Below are 14231 nucleotides of genomic sequence, written 5' to 3'. Positions count from 1 at the left end.
TGTCAAATGCTTTTTCTGCATCTATTGAGATGATCATATGATTTTTATCTTTCATTTTATTAATGTGATGTATCACACTTATTGACTTGCATATATTGAACCATCCTTGCTTCCCAGGGATAAATCCCACTTTATCATGATACATGATTCTTCTAGTGTGCTGTTGAATTGGTTTGCTAGTATTTGGTTAAGAATTTTTGCATCTGTATTCATCAGGGATATTGGTGTACACTACTAAGTGTAGTGTAATGTCCTTATCTGGCTTTGGTGTCAGGGTAAAGCTAGCCTCATAAAATGAGTTTGGGAGTGTTCCCTTCTCTTCAGTTTTTTGGAAGAGTTTGAGAAGGATTGGCTTTAATTTTTCTGTAAATGTTTGATAGAAATCACCAATGAAACCATCTGGTCCTGGGCTCTTCTTGGTTGCGAAGTTTTCGATTATTGATTTAATTTCCTTACTTGTTACTGATTTGTTCAGATTTTCTGTTTCTTCATAAATTAGTCTCGGTAGTTTGTATATTTCTAGGAATTCATTCATTTTTTCTAGGTTATCTAATTTGTTCATGTATAATTGTTCATAATAGCTATAGATGAACGTTTGTATTTCTCTGGTATCATTTGTAATGTTTTTTTTTAACTTCTGATTTTGTTTGAGTCCTCTCTCTTTTTTTCTTGGTTAGTCTAGCTAAAAGGTTGTCAATTTTATCTTTTCAAAAACCAATTCTCAGTTTTATTGACTTTTTCCTGTTGTCTTTCTAGTCTTTATTTCATTTATATCTTCTCTAAGCTTTATTATTTTCTTCCTTCTGCAAACTTTGGGCTTAGTTTGTTCTTTTTCTCATTTCTTGAGGTGTAAAATTAGTTTTTTTATTTCAGATCTTTCTTTTTTCTTAATGTAAACATCATTTTAAGCCTCGCTCTTAGAACTGCTTTTGCTGCATTCCTTAAGTTTGGGTATGTTTTGTTTTTCTTTTTGTTTGCTCAAGATATTTTCTCATTTCTTCTTTGACCCATTGGTGGTTCAGGAGTGCCAAGGACTTTTCTAAAAGCTCAATGTGTAATAACCAACTTCATAAACAACCCTTGAGGTAGGTGTTGTTATTATCTCCATTTTAAAGATGAGAAAATTGAAATACAAGTGGTCTCAGACAGTAAATAATGGGGCTGAGAAAGTAGTAAAATACCCTCGTGTGATGAAAATGGAAATGGCATAATTTTATTAGAGGAAATTTGGAAATAAATACTTCAAAGGCATTGAATTTTTCATATTCTAAGAAAATAACCTGAAACTTGCATTAAGATTTATATAATGAAAATTTTTCCAGTAGTATGTATTATAGTACTTTTAAAGTCACCAAAATGTCCAGCATTAGGGGAATCCAAATAAATTATGATAAATCTTATAGACTATAATGTGGACATTAGAAAGCATTTTTCCCTGGTGTTTGCGAGGATATGGAAATATAATTCGTAGAAAATTTTTAGAAGGTTATTGGTCAATATTCCAAAAAATTAAGGAATATACCAACAGTTTGATGTCAACAGGTCTTCTGCTAGGAATTTAATGGATATTCTTGTACAGGTTGGATATGGTGAGACTGGAAGGAGTCAAAGAAAAATCTGTTTCTAACTTTCTACTCTTCAATGGAACTGTTAATTAAAATAAGAAAGAGATAGGGTTTTTTGCTGGGGAAAAATAACAGCTTTGGTTTGGGACTTGTTGATTTTGAGGTTTATCCATAGGGAGTAAACAGTATCTGAAAATACATATCTGAAGATAAGAGAAACACTGGCCTGAGAATGAGAGAAAGACAGTGGGAAGGGGGAATAAAATTTTCCATATCTTGGCATAAATCACATGCAGGAGGCTGGGTGGGCTTATTCTCATCCAAGGTACATACTGATGTATGTTTATACTTTTTTAAAAAAATGTGTTAATCTGTTTCGGTTGGTGAAAGAATCATTTTGTTTCTCCTCTTAAGTGAAATTTTGCTCAGTTGCTGAATAGTGAACTGTTAGAATGGTTTTATAAAGTGTATGTTATATAAATTCATCTTAATATAATAGAAGCAATAGAGTATGATAAGACACACACGCATACAGATAGGTTCTGTTCCTGGCCCTGACTCTTGAGCCACTCATTCCACCTCTTTGAGTCATGTCTTTGGCTTGGCCTATGGTTCTCAGCCTGAATATTTTTGGATGTTTGTGAGTTTTCTATGAGAATTCAATTTTTTATTTTTATTTTAAAAAGGACTTAGTGAGTCCTGTCAAGTAATTTTAGTATCTCTGCTTATGATTATGTTTAGCATAATTTTGGTGCCAAATAGTACAGCTTTAATTATTTCAATCTAATAATGATATTACAGGGGCACACTTGCTACATAAATGTTGTGTTTGTAAATAGTAAAGCCTAAATAGTGTCAATCAGGTCATGAATGAATAAAATTTCACAGCAGTTTAAATAGAGAAAAGACTCTTGTACATAGTAGGATAGGCATAAACAAAATAAAGGAGGTTTTTGGAGCAGTCAGTTCAAGATTCATATAGCAAGCAGGATGGAATTAAAGCAAAATGGTTTCATTGTATTTAATACTGTTATTTTGAATTTTATTGGTTTTTGTTGAATTTATTTTAAATCTATTTTGGTTTCATAGATTTATATATATATTTGGCATAAGAGTTATAAGCATAAGGATTTTACATCTGATTGTACATCCATATACTGCTAAGTAACATTACATTAAAAATAATTTAAGCTAATATCAAGGGTCTGAAAGATTTTTTTCTCTTCCAAAAAAGTGCTAATGTGGTACTTCCCTGGTGGTCTAGTGGTAAAGACTCTGCACTCCCAGTGCGGGGGGCATGGGTTCGATCCCTGGTCAGGGAACTAAGATCCCGTATGCTGCACATCACGGCCAAAAAAAAAAAAAAGGCTAATACATTATTCAGTTTTTGATGTGTAAACGTTAAAATTTTCCCTATACTATATATCACTTCACTGTTAACTTTAAGATATTTAAGGAGGTCTTTTAAACTCTTGTTTGGTAAATTTCAACAAAACAGAGAAATGAAATTTTTCCCATTATGGATATACAGTTCCACAGAATAGTATGGCTGTTGTTATTGTCAGTGGTCATCATCCATTCTGTTTCATAGTACACATGAAGAGAAAGGTACAATTCAACATTGGAGAAATTAAATTGTTAACAATGCAGAGACCCATGTTTTGCTGTGCTGTTCCCTACAGAAAGAAGATGGCTGGAAATTTCATATGAGTGGGGAAACTGGAAGGTGAAATGCTAGGAATATTGTTTTACCCAGGCTCTCTACTCTAGAAGTCAAGTGAACTCAAGTTACAGGGTACGGAGATGGGAACAGTGTAGGGAAAAAAAGGAGTTAAGTGTATCTAAGATTTCTCCTTTGGGGCTGAAAGAGATAAAAGTAGATATATGGAGAATAATGAAATATAAAGAAATAAAAAGGGAAAAAGAAAGTCACTAAATGCTCCTTTACCCTCTCACTTAGTTTTGGTTTTAAAAGCCATCATTCCCCCATAACCCTATGCCGCAAATACCATGAAATTACTCTCTCTGTGATCCCATTTACCTGGTTATATTTATTACTAGTATTGGTCATAAATCTCTTCCTAATCTCGTATACTTTGTAGGTAGGGAATAATATATCATATAATTGATGTGATTTAGAAATAATTTTCAGTTTTGGCTGACATAGGAATTTTCTTAAGCCAAGAATTTGGGTCTCACCCCTACATCTAATCCATCATCAGTCCTGTTGATTCTACTTTCAGGATATATCTTGAATTGACATGCTTCTATGTCACCATCATCTAGTCCAAATGACTACTATCTCTGTTATCTGGACAACTTCTGTCATCTTGTACCTGGGTTTTCTAACTGGGTTTTCTAGCATTTATTCTGCTATCACTCACCCCCCTCCCCCAAGTCTCCATGCAGCAATTAGAATGAACAGCAATTCCTGATCTTGGCACTTCTTTGCTTAAAATTCTTAAGTGACTTCCCATTAGGATACATTGAAAATCTTTGACATTACCTTCAAGGTCCTACTTGATCTGACCCCCTACTGACTCTCAGTCTATGCTCACTGTACTCTTATCCACCGTCCTGCTCTCATAGCTGCCAGTACATTAAACCCCTTCGCAGTTAAGGGCCTTTGCATGTGATGCACCTTCTAAGTTAGAATGAAAACATACACACACATGCTCCAACTCCCCCAACCTAGCTAGCTAATTCCTAATAATCCTCTGGTGCCAACTTAAATGTCATTTTCTTGAGGAAATAGATCTCTTTATAATACCTAGTACTTTTTACTTCATTGCACTTATCATAAGTATAATTAGATACTAAATTCTAGCTAATCCCTGGGAGATTGTTTTTGCTTACTGTTTTATCTTCAGCAGTTAGCATAGTGCTTGAGCCATTGGTGTTCAGTAATTGAATGTCTAGATGAATGGATGGATGGCAGTGTGTCAATATTGCCATTTTCATATAAAGTACAACATATTTATAGGTAATTATTGCTTTTAGAGGTATTACTTTCCAATAGAATAAAGAACACCTGATCTCGTTTTTCAGATAATTTAATCTGCATTTGTGGTTTACATACCTCAAATTTCAAATTAACATCTCTTAAAACACTAAAAATAACCTTGGAGCGATTTTATGCCTGTATGATTTATCCAAGTGAGTTTCAGTAGTGGTTGTATTAATTTAAAAGAAATACATATTTTCTTTGAGAGTAACATGGAATCAAATTTGACCACACTGAATCTCATTTCCACTCTAGAGGTGTTTAACAATATTAATTATTTCATTAGCATCCATTTTTCTTTTTGAATCTAACAGTAACATCAGTAATGAATTGCAGTGTGTAGCTTATTTCTTCATTTCTTTTTTGCTTTAGTTCATATAGCAGTGTATTCTTTTCAACCAAAATTTAATACTTTGCTATTGTGACTTGAGGTGAAAAATATAATTTCTTTTTCGTACAGATAGCACTCTTCTTAGGGCAGATTCTTTAAGCAAGGGCCAGAGCACCTCAAAACAGTCAAATAACTGTAGATGTTCTGCATGATCAATAGTTCTTTAATCCTGTGAGTGCCTAGTTTGGCTTTGTCATCTCTTCGTGTGTAGAATTTTAGAGATTCATGAGTAGTGAGTAGTTTTAAAGCTTACTGCTCATAACAAAGGGGAAATTTGTTATTTTTATATATTCCCAAGGAATATGTAAATTTATTTAATTCTTGTGTTATGCATAATTAAGTGGCTTCTACTCTTAAGGAGGTAGGAAATTTCTTAAAAAGTATTTGCACCCTCAGAAATTCTTAAAGTATTTAAAATACTGAAATTTGTTTTTATTAGAATAATCATTTTATTCTAACCTGTTCCCTTAGGTTACATAATACAATATAATCCTTTAGTTTGAATCCTTATAAAATTTGAAAATTATATTTCCATGATTTAACATAAAGTTTTTCTTATTTAATATTAATGTCATTTAAAAAAATCAGAAATACCCTTAAACAATCATAGATTAGTTGTTTCATTAGCATATTAGTGAATATAAGGAATTAATACCTGTCATTGATGACATAATAAAATACTTTTAATTCTTAATTCTTATGCTTTTTCTATAACCTGCAAAGCAATTATTAACTGTAATTACTTTATGGCAGTCTTTTAAAAAGCAGGTATTTTATTTTCCTTGGAATTGCTAACTAAAGGAGTCCTTTAAATATTTAAAATAAATTTTATGGGCTATTTTTGAGTTCTGAAAATGATAATTTATTTTTCGAATACTTAAAGCCATAAAATTGCTATGATACCTGATCTTGGGTTATTTTGAACACTTTACATATTACTTTATACTTTTTTGTATATGTATGTGTGTATGTGCATGTCTGTGTGTGTATATTATATATATATATATATATAAAATATATAACTGGTCTATGTGGTCCATGCTTTCTCTTGGGAGGGTGAAACAAGTAAGCCTGTGATTCCACAATACAAATAGAATAGAAAGATATTATTTTTCTCAAATGTATTTTCCATGCACATAGAAAAGAGCAACTCCTTAGAATCATAATTAGTTGCTTTAGAAAGGGGTGTGTGTGTGTGTGTGTGTGTCCTCTCCACTCAGTAACCTAAAGAATTTTTTTTGCCTCCTTACAGTTAACAGTTTTCTTCTTTTTCCCTTTATTTATCATCAACTATTGAACATCTTCCATTTCTTAGATCTTGGAAACACAAGCTGAGTAAGGCAAGATTTTTTTGTCCTCTAGGAGTTCTTATTCAAGCATAGACATGTAAACATATAAGTGTAATACAGAAGAGTGTAATTGATAGTATTTGGATAGACGCATATGTGGGTCAGAGTTGAGGGCGCCAAAGAGTAGATAGCTACATCTGCCTGGGGCTTAAATCATGCTTCAGAAAAGAGGTAATGCTTGAGTCTAGTCTTGAACAGCTATTTTCTGTGAGGATAAAAGAAGGAAAAGCATTCTAGACAGAGAACAGCATGAGAAAAGGCAGGACTGTAAAGCAGCAAGGTGTGTTAGAGCATAAGGTAGAAGGAGTGTAGCATGAATGAAGCTAGGAGACATTGGGAGGGACTAAATCCTGAAGAACTTCGTATATTATGTTTGGACTTTATCCTGGCAGCAATGAACCATTGAAGAGTTTGTTTTTGTAGGACAGTGACGTTACCAGATTCAAAATTTTGACAATATTCTTAACGCTGAGATAGGAGTGCTGATATAGATGGCATGGCAGGAAAAAGCTGTAAGCCTCAAGACAGAAAGTCTAGTTCAACCAAGTGAGAGATGACCAGGGCTTGAATTAAAGCAGCAGAAGTTAGAATAGAAAAGGAACAATAGAATATGAGAGATGTTTATGAGATAGAATTAGTAAGGCTTTATTTCCTATTGGATATAGTTGGGAACTGTGGTGGTGGGACAGAATTAAAGGTGATGTCTAGATTTGAAGAGGAAATATAATGAGTTAACTTTTGGACATATTGAATTTGAGGGATGTTACAGTACTTCCAAGTACAGATGTCCGGGAGATAGTTGCATAAAGGCATTTACAGGTTAGGAGAGAGATTTGAGTTGGAGTTAAGAATTGTTGAGCTTTTCGATAAATATATATTGAATTATTTTTATGTGCCAGTGATGTACCCAGTATTCAGCATGCTATGAGGAACAAACTACACGATATCTGCTTTAAAACTAATAAAGGAGGGCTTCCCTGGTGGCGCAGTGGTTGAGAGTCCGCCTGCCGATGCAGGGGACACGGGTTCATGCCCCGGTTCGGGAAGATCCCACATGTCGCGGAGCTGCTGGGCCCGTGAGCCATGGCCGCTGAGCCTGGGCGTCCGGAGCCTGTGCTCCGCAACGGGAGAGGCCACAACGGTGAGAGGCCCACGTACCGCAAAAAAAAAAAAAAAACCTAATAAAGGAGAGAAACAGAAATCAGTCATGAAGATATGTCATTACAAACTGAGACAAATACTATAAGGAAACATTATAAGGTCCTATGAGAAAATTTTAACAGAAGGACCTGATCTAGTCTGGGGCTGGGGCATCAGGGAATGCCCTTATTTGAGTTGAAATCTGAAGAACTAGTAGGAATAGGGAAGAGAGGGAATGTGGGCAAGAAGAGTATCCCAGGCAGAGGGAACATCAGCATCATACTAATAAGGTTGTCAAACTGAGTTAAAAAAATAATGAATGAAAAAGAAACACCTAACTGTATGCTATGAAATGACATGTATAAACCATAGAGATAAGGATACAAGAAAGTTGAAAGGAAAAGGATGGGAAAAGCTATATCATGCAAGAAAAAGCCATATTACTAGAGATAAAGAGAACTTTATAGTGATAAATGTACTTGATAACATAGTCTCAAAATGTGTAAATCATATGGAGAATTTGATAAATCTGTAATAATAGTGGAAGATCTTAACACATCTCTCTGATAGAACCAGAAGACAAAAAAATAACTAAGACTATAGAAGATTTGAGCACAATTAGCAAATCTAACTAATGGACATATGTAGAACACTGTAACCACCAACAACAAAATATACATTCTTTATGTATAATTGACTATATGCTGGGCAATAAAGTAAACACAAATACATTTTAAAGGATTGAAATAATACAAATATGCTGTCTGACTATAATGCCATTAAGCTAGAAATTAGTAACAAAAAGATAATTGGAAAATCTCCATATGTTTGTTAATCAAAATAATATACTTCTAGATAACCCATGGAGCAAAAATAAATCACAGTGCAAATTAGAAAATATTTTGCAGTAAACCCTAACAAAATTATTACATATCAAAATTTGAGGGATAGGGGCTTTCCTGGTGGCGCAGTAGTTAAGAATCCGCCTGCCAATGCAGGGGACATGGGTTCGAGCCCTGGTCCAAGAAGATCCCACAGGCCGCAGAGCAACTAAGCCCGTGCACCACAACTACTGAACCTGCGCTCTAGAGCCCATGAACCACAACTACTGAAGCCCACATGCCTAGAGCCCATGCTCTGCAACAAGAGAAGCCACCACAATGAGAAGCCCGTGCACTGCAACAAAGCATAGCCCCCGCTCGCTGCAACTAGAGAAAGCCAGCGTGCAGCAACAAAGACCCAACGGAGCCAAAAATAAATAAATAAATTTAATTTTAAAAAATTTGAGGGATACAGTTAAATATATGCTTAGAGGATAATTTATAGCTTTAAAACCATATGTCTGAAATGAAGCTGAATATCAATAAGCACCTATATCAAGAAATTTTTTTAAAGAGCATCATATTAAACCCACTGAAAGCAGGAGAGAAATAATAAATCAGCAATAATGAAATTCAGTAAAGCCAAAAATTGGTTCTCTAGAAAAATTAATAAAATCGATAAACCCTTTGTGATTTAAAAAAAAGAGCATGCAAAATTAATATAGTAAACGAAAGCGAGGATATTTTACAATCTTATAATCATAGGAAAGTCATAAGAATAATCTGATGTCAATAAATTTGAAAATTTAAATGAAGTAGATAAGTTTCTAGAAAATGCAGCTTACCAAAAATTAACAAAAGAAATAGAGAATGTCAAAAATTCTATGACAATTAAAGAAAGAATTCATAATATTTTAGAATAATTTTTATTGGGATATAGTTGATTTACAATGTTGTGTTAATTTCAGGTGTACAGCAAAGTGAATCTGTTATACATACATATCCACTCTTTTTTAGATTCTTTTCCCATATAGGCCATTACAGAATATTGAGTTCCTTGTGCTATAGTAGGTTCTTATTAGGTATTTATTTTATATGTAGTAGTGTATATGTATCAATCCCTATCTTCCAATTTATCCCTCCACTCCTTTACCTGCCAGTAACCATAAGATTATTTTCTACATCTGTAACTCTTTTTCTGTTTTGTAGCCTTTTAAAATTTTTTATTATTTATTTACTTTGGCTGCGTTGGGTCTTCATTGCTGCACATGGGCTTCCTCTAGTTGCAGTGAGTGGGGGCTACTCTTCATTGCAGTGCACTGGCTTCTCATTGAGGTGGCTTCTCTTGTTGAGGAGCACAGGCTCTAGGTGCACGGGCTTCCATAGTTGTAGCACCCAGGCTCAGTAGTTGTGGCTCACGGGCTCTAGAGCGCAGGCTCAGTAGTTGTGGCACATGGGCTTAGTTGCTCTGCAGCATGTGGGATCTTCCTGGACCAGGGCTCGAACCCATGTCCATGCATTGGCAGGCAGATTCTTAACCACTGTGCCACCAGGGAAGTCCCATAGCCTTTTTTAAGATTCCACATATAAGTGATATCATATATTTGTCTTTCTCTCTCTGACTTACTTTACTCAGTATGACAATCTCTAGGTCTATCCAAGTTGCTGCAAATGGCATTATTTCGTTCTTTTTAATGTCTGAGTAATATTTCATTCTATATATGTGCCACATCTTCTTTATCCGTTCCTCTGTTGATGGACATTTAGGTTGCTTCCATGTCCTGGCTATTGTAAATAGTGCTGCAGTGAACATTGGAGCACATGTGTCTTTTCAAAGTGTGGTTTTCTCCAGATATATGCTCAGGAGTGGGATTGCTGGATCATATGGTAGCTCTATTTTCAGTTTTTTAAGGAACCTCCATACTGTTCTCCATAGTGGCTGTACCAGTTTACATTCCCACCAACAGTGTAGGAGAGTTCCCTTAAGAATTCATAATATTAAACCTTCCCACAAAGGAAACTTGAGGCTAAATGGCTTCATAATTGAACTATACCAAACTTTTAAGAAAAAAATTATGCATATCTTATACAAATTCTTCCAAAGAATAGTTGAAAGAGGGAACATATCCCAACTTGTTTTATTAGACCAGCATGACCTTAATACAAAAGACTTCTCAAGGACAATACATGAAAGGAAGATAATAGACCAATTTCTTTCATGGACATAAATGCAAAAATTAATAAACTTAGTAACAAACCAGAACCAAATCCAGCAATACAATAAAAATGATATAATCTTCCTATTTTGAGGTCAGCTGATTAGCAACCTTCATTCCAACTGCTATTTTAATTTCCCTTTGCCATGTACTACAGTCACAAATTCTGGGGAATTGAACATAGATTGCTTTGGAGGGCCATAATTTTGCCCTGCCGCATACATCTCAACCAGGCTGTGTTTATTCCAAGGATGCAAAGCTGTTTAACATTAAAAAAATCAATCAATGTAGTTCACCACATTAACAATAAAAGAAGAAAGTCACATAATTATAATAGATGTAGGAAAAAATTATAGAATCAACATTATTTTTTAAAAATCTTAGCAAATTAGTAATATATAGGAACATCCTTAATCTATTAAAAGGTGTCTACAATGGAGAACAGATTTGTGGTTGCCAAAGGGGAGGGAGATGGGGGAGAAAGGGACTGGGTGTTTGGGGTTAGCACATGTTAACTATTATATATAGAATAGATAAACAGCAGAGTCCTACTGTATAGCACAGGGAACTGTCTTCAATATTCTGTGATAAACCATAATGGAAAAGAATTTTTAAAAGAATGTATATATAATATAATAATATAAATAACTGAATCACTGTGCTGTCTAGCAGAAATTAACACAACATTTTAAATTAACTATACTTCAAGGAAAAAAAAAGTGTCTACAAGGCAAAGCAACAATAACAACAAAAACCCTATATCAGGCATCTTGTGAAATATTGAAGGCTCTCCCTTTTGGTTTAGGAAAAAGACAATAATACTCTATTTCACATTGTATTAAAGGTTCTATAGGCTTCCCTGGTGGCGCAGTGGTTGAGAGTCCACCTGCCGATGCGGGGGACACGGGTTCGTGCCCTGGTCTGGGAGGATCCCACATGCCGCGGAGCGGCTGGGCCCGTGGGCCATGGCCGCTGGGCCTGCGTGTCCAGAGCCTGTGCTCCAAAATGGGAGAGGCCACAGCAGTGAGAGGCCCACGTACCGCAAAAAAAAAAAAAAAAAAAAAAAGGTTCTAGCTAATGCAATATGGGAAAAAAAGGAAGAAAAAAATAAAATTAAAAATAATGAACATTAGAAAGGAGGAAATAATCATTAATCATATAGATTGTATACATTTTAAAAATTCAAAATAATTTTAGGTAGGTTAGTGGAGATTAGGAAAGTCTCTGGATATGCAGTCAATATTCAAAAATTAACTTTTTTTCTATATATACAATAAAGAGAAAACAAAATATGCCATTTCTAGTATTGTAAAAAAAATCGTATACATACAAATGAATCTAACAAAGGATGTATGACTTCTATTCTGAAAATTATAAAACATTATTAAGAAACATTCTAAAAACCTGAAATAATTGGAGGGATACACTATATTCATGGATAGGAATATGCAGTGTTGTACAGATATCCCTACTTCCCAATACGATCTATAAATTTAGTATAGTTCTGGTCACATTCCCAATAGGTGTGTTTGTGTTTGTGTGTATAACCTGATAATCTGATTCTAAAATTCACATGGAAGTACAAAGGGCCAAGAATAAACAGCATTTTTGAAGAACAAGGTAGGAGGACTTACCCTATTCGATATCAAGACTTACTGTAAAGCTCCACTAAGATTAGCTCTAGACTCAAAATGGATTTAAAAATACATAGAAACTTGGTTTATGACAAAAGCGCCACTGTAGAGCAATAGGGAAAGAACAGTCTTTTCAGTGAATGGTGTTGAAATAATATGTAAGAAACTTGACTGCTACCTAACACCATTCACAAAAATTAATTCCATGTCAATTATAGATTAAAAGTGCAAGGCAAAACAGCAAAGCTAAGAGATAATATCATACTTATGATCTTAGTGTATAAAATTATTTAAAAACCTATGCTTTCATACTAAACCTAAAACAAAAAGATTGATAAATTCCATCACTTTTTCATAAAAGACATCAAGAGAATGAAATAGCAAGTGACACAAGAGAAGATGTTTTCATCATATATAACCTTTAAATGACTCATATCCAGTGTTCCTACAAATCAACCCTAACACAACAAATGGTAAATAGAAGGTGGGCAAGAGCATTGACTAGGCACTTCTCAGATGAGAAAAATCCAAAAGATAAACACATGAAAAGGTGCATAAACTCTCAGTAACTGGGGAAAACATAAAACTGCAGTAAGTTATCACAATTTACCTACAAGAATTGCTAGATTTTGAAAAACTGACAGTACTGAGTGTTGTGAGGATGTGGAGCAGCAGCAGCCTCTTACACTACTGAAAGGAGTATACATTGGTACAGTCGCTCTTGAAACAGTTTGACATCATCTTCTAAAGTTCAAGCTGTGCATATCCTTAACCAAGCTATTCTCTTAAGTATATTTCCAACAGAAATGTGTAGAGTAAGACACATTTGTAAGACTTGTACATGAATGTTCATGGTACTGTTATTCATAATAGCCTCAAACTGGAAACACTCATGTATATAATAGCAACATTAAATGTGTAAATAAATTGTGGTGTAGTTATACAGTGGAATATCTTACAGCATTGAAAATGAACATCCTACGGTTACACAAAGCAACATGGATGAATGTTACTAATATGTTGACTGTAAAGGGTAAGACACAAAATAATAATACATATCATATGGTTCTATTCACATAAACTTCAAAAAGCAATAAAAACAAAACTACAGTGTTTAGAGTTATCTGCTTAAGGTGTAAAAGTATAAAGAAAAACAAGGAAATGTGTATTGTAAGAGTCAGAGTAATGGTTGCCTTTGGGGAGAAAGGAAGCGAGGGTGACTGGGGAGGAGACCAAAGTGGGACGGTTCTGGGGTTTTTATTTCTTATGTTAGCTTGCTAGGTGCTTAAATCATTGAGCTGTACAATTTTGTATACTTTTTTTCATCTTTCATGTTGTACAATTGTAAAAAGGTTTAAAATTATAGAGAGAATGCTGAGCAAACAGATCGGAGAGGACAGATTTCATGTAAAAGTTTGTTTTTAAAGAATGGTGATGAGTAACACTTAAATGCAATGAGATTTATCCAAAACTTTCCATTTGGTAGTGATTAAAGCTCAGTAAATACTAAATGCCTTCCTTCAGTAAACATTGTTTACCAGTAGGTAAGTACAGGCAGTCCTCACTTTGTATGGTAGTGTGGGACCAAAAAGAAAAAAAGATGACCATACAAGATAAAACTGTACAAAATGATCTTAATAATCAGTGGGAAAAAATAACAGTTGTTCCATAATCTTTAAAAATTTTTGTCAAAACATTAAAAATTCTTCTATGTTGGTTATAAATATATAGGGAAATGAAAAAATAGTAAAGCTAATATTAATTTAGTACAATGTAATATGAAACATTAGGAACAATTAGAATTATAGTACTTTATTTCTTTGTAAAAAACTTAACCAAGAGTAGTTTGAACAGTGCTTTGCCTTCTCCTTGTATAACTTAGAAAAACAGAGCTAGTAGAGTAAGCATCTTTTCTGTGCCATGGCAAATTTTCTTACTCTGTTCTGCTAAATTTGGATCAGCTTCCAGCACTTTATCCTTTGCACTTTCAGTGTCATGAAATATCTCCAAGAATTCCTTTATTGTGAAGTTTTTTGCTGTTGTCACTTCTTCTGGGACATCTTCCTTTTTGTCACAACTACTTTCCTCATTTACATCAATAATTTCACCTT

Source organism: Hyperoodon ampullatus, assembly GCF_949752795.1.
Source record: "Hyperoodon ampullatus genome assembly, chromosome: 12".
In the NCBI taxonomy this organism is placed as follows: domain Eukaryota; kingdom Metazoa; phylum Chordata; class Mammalia; order Artiodactyla; family Ziphiidae; genus Hyperoodon; species Hyperoodon ampullatus.
Note: the sequence above shows the minus strand (reverse complement) of the source record.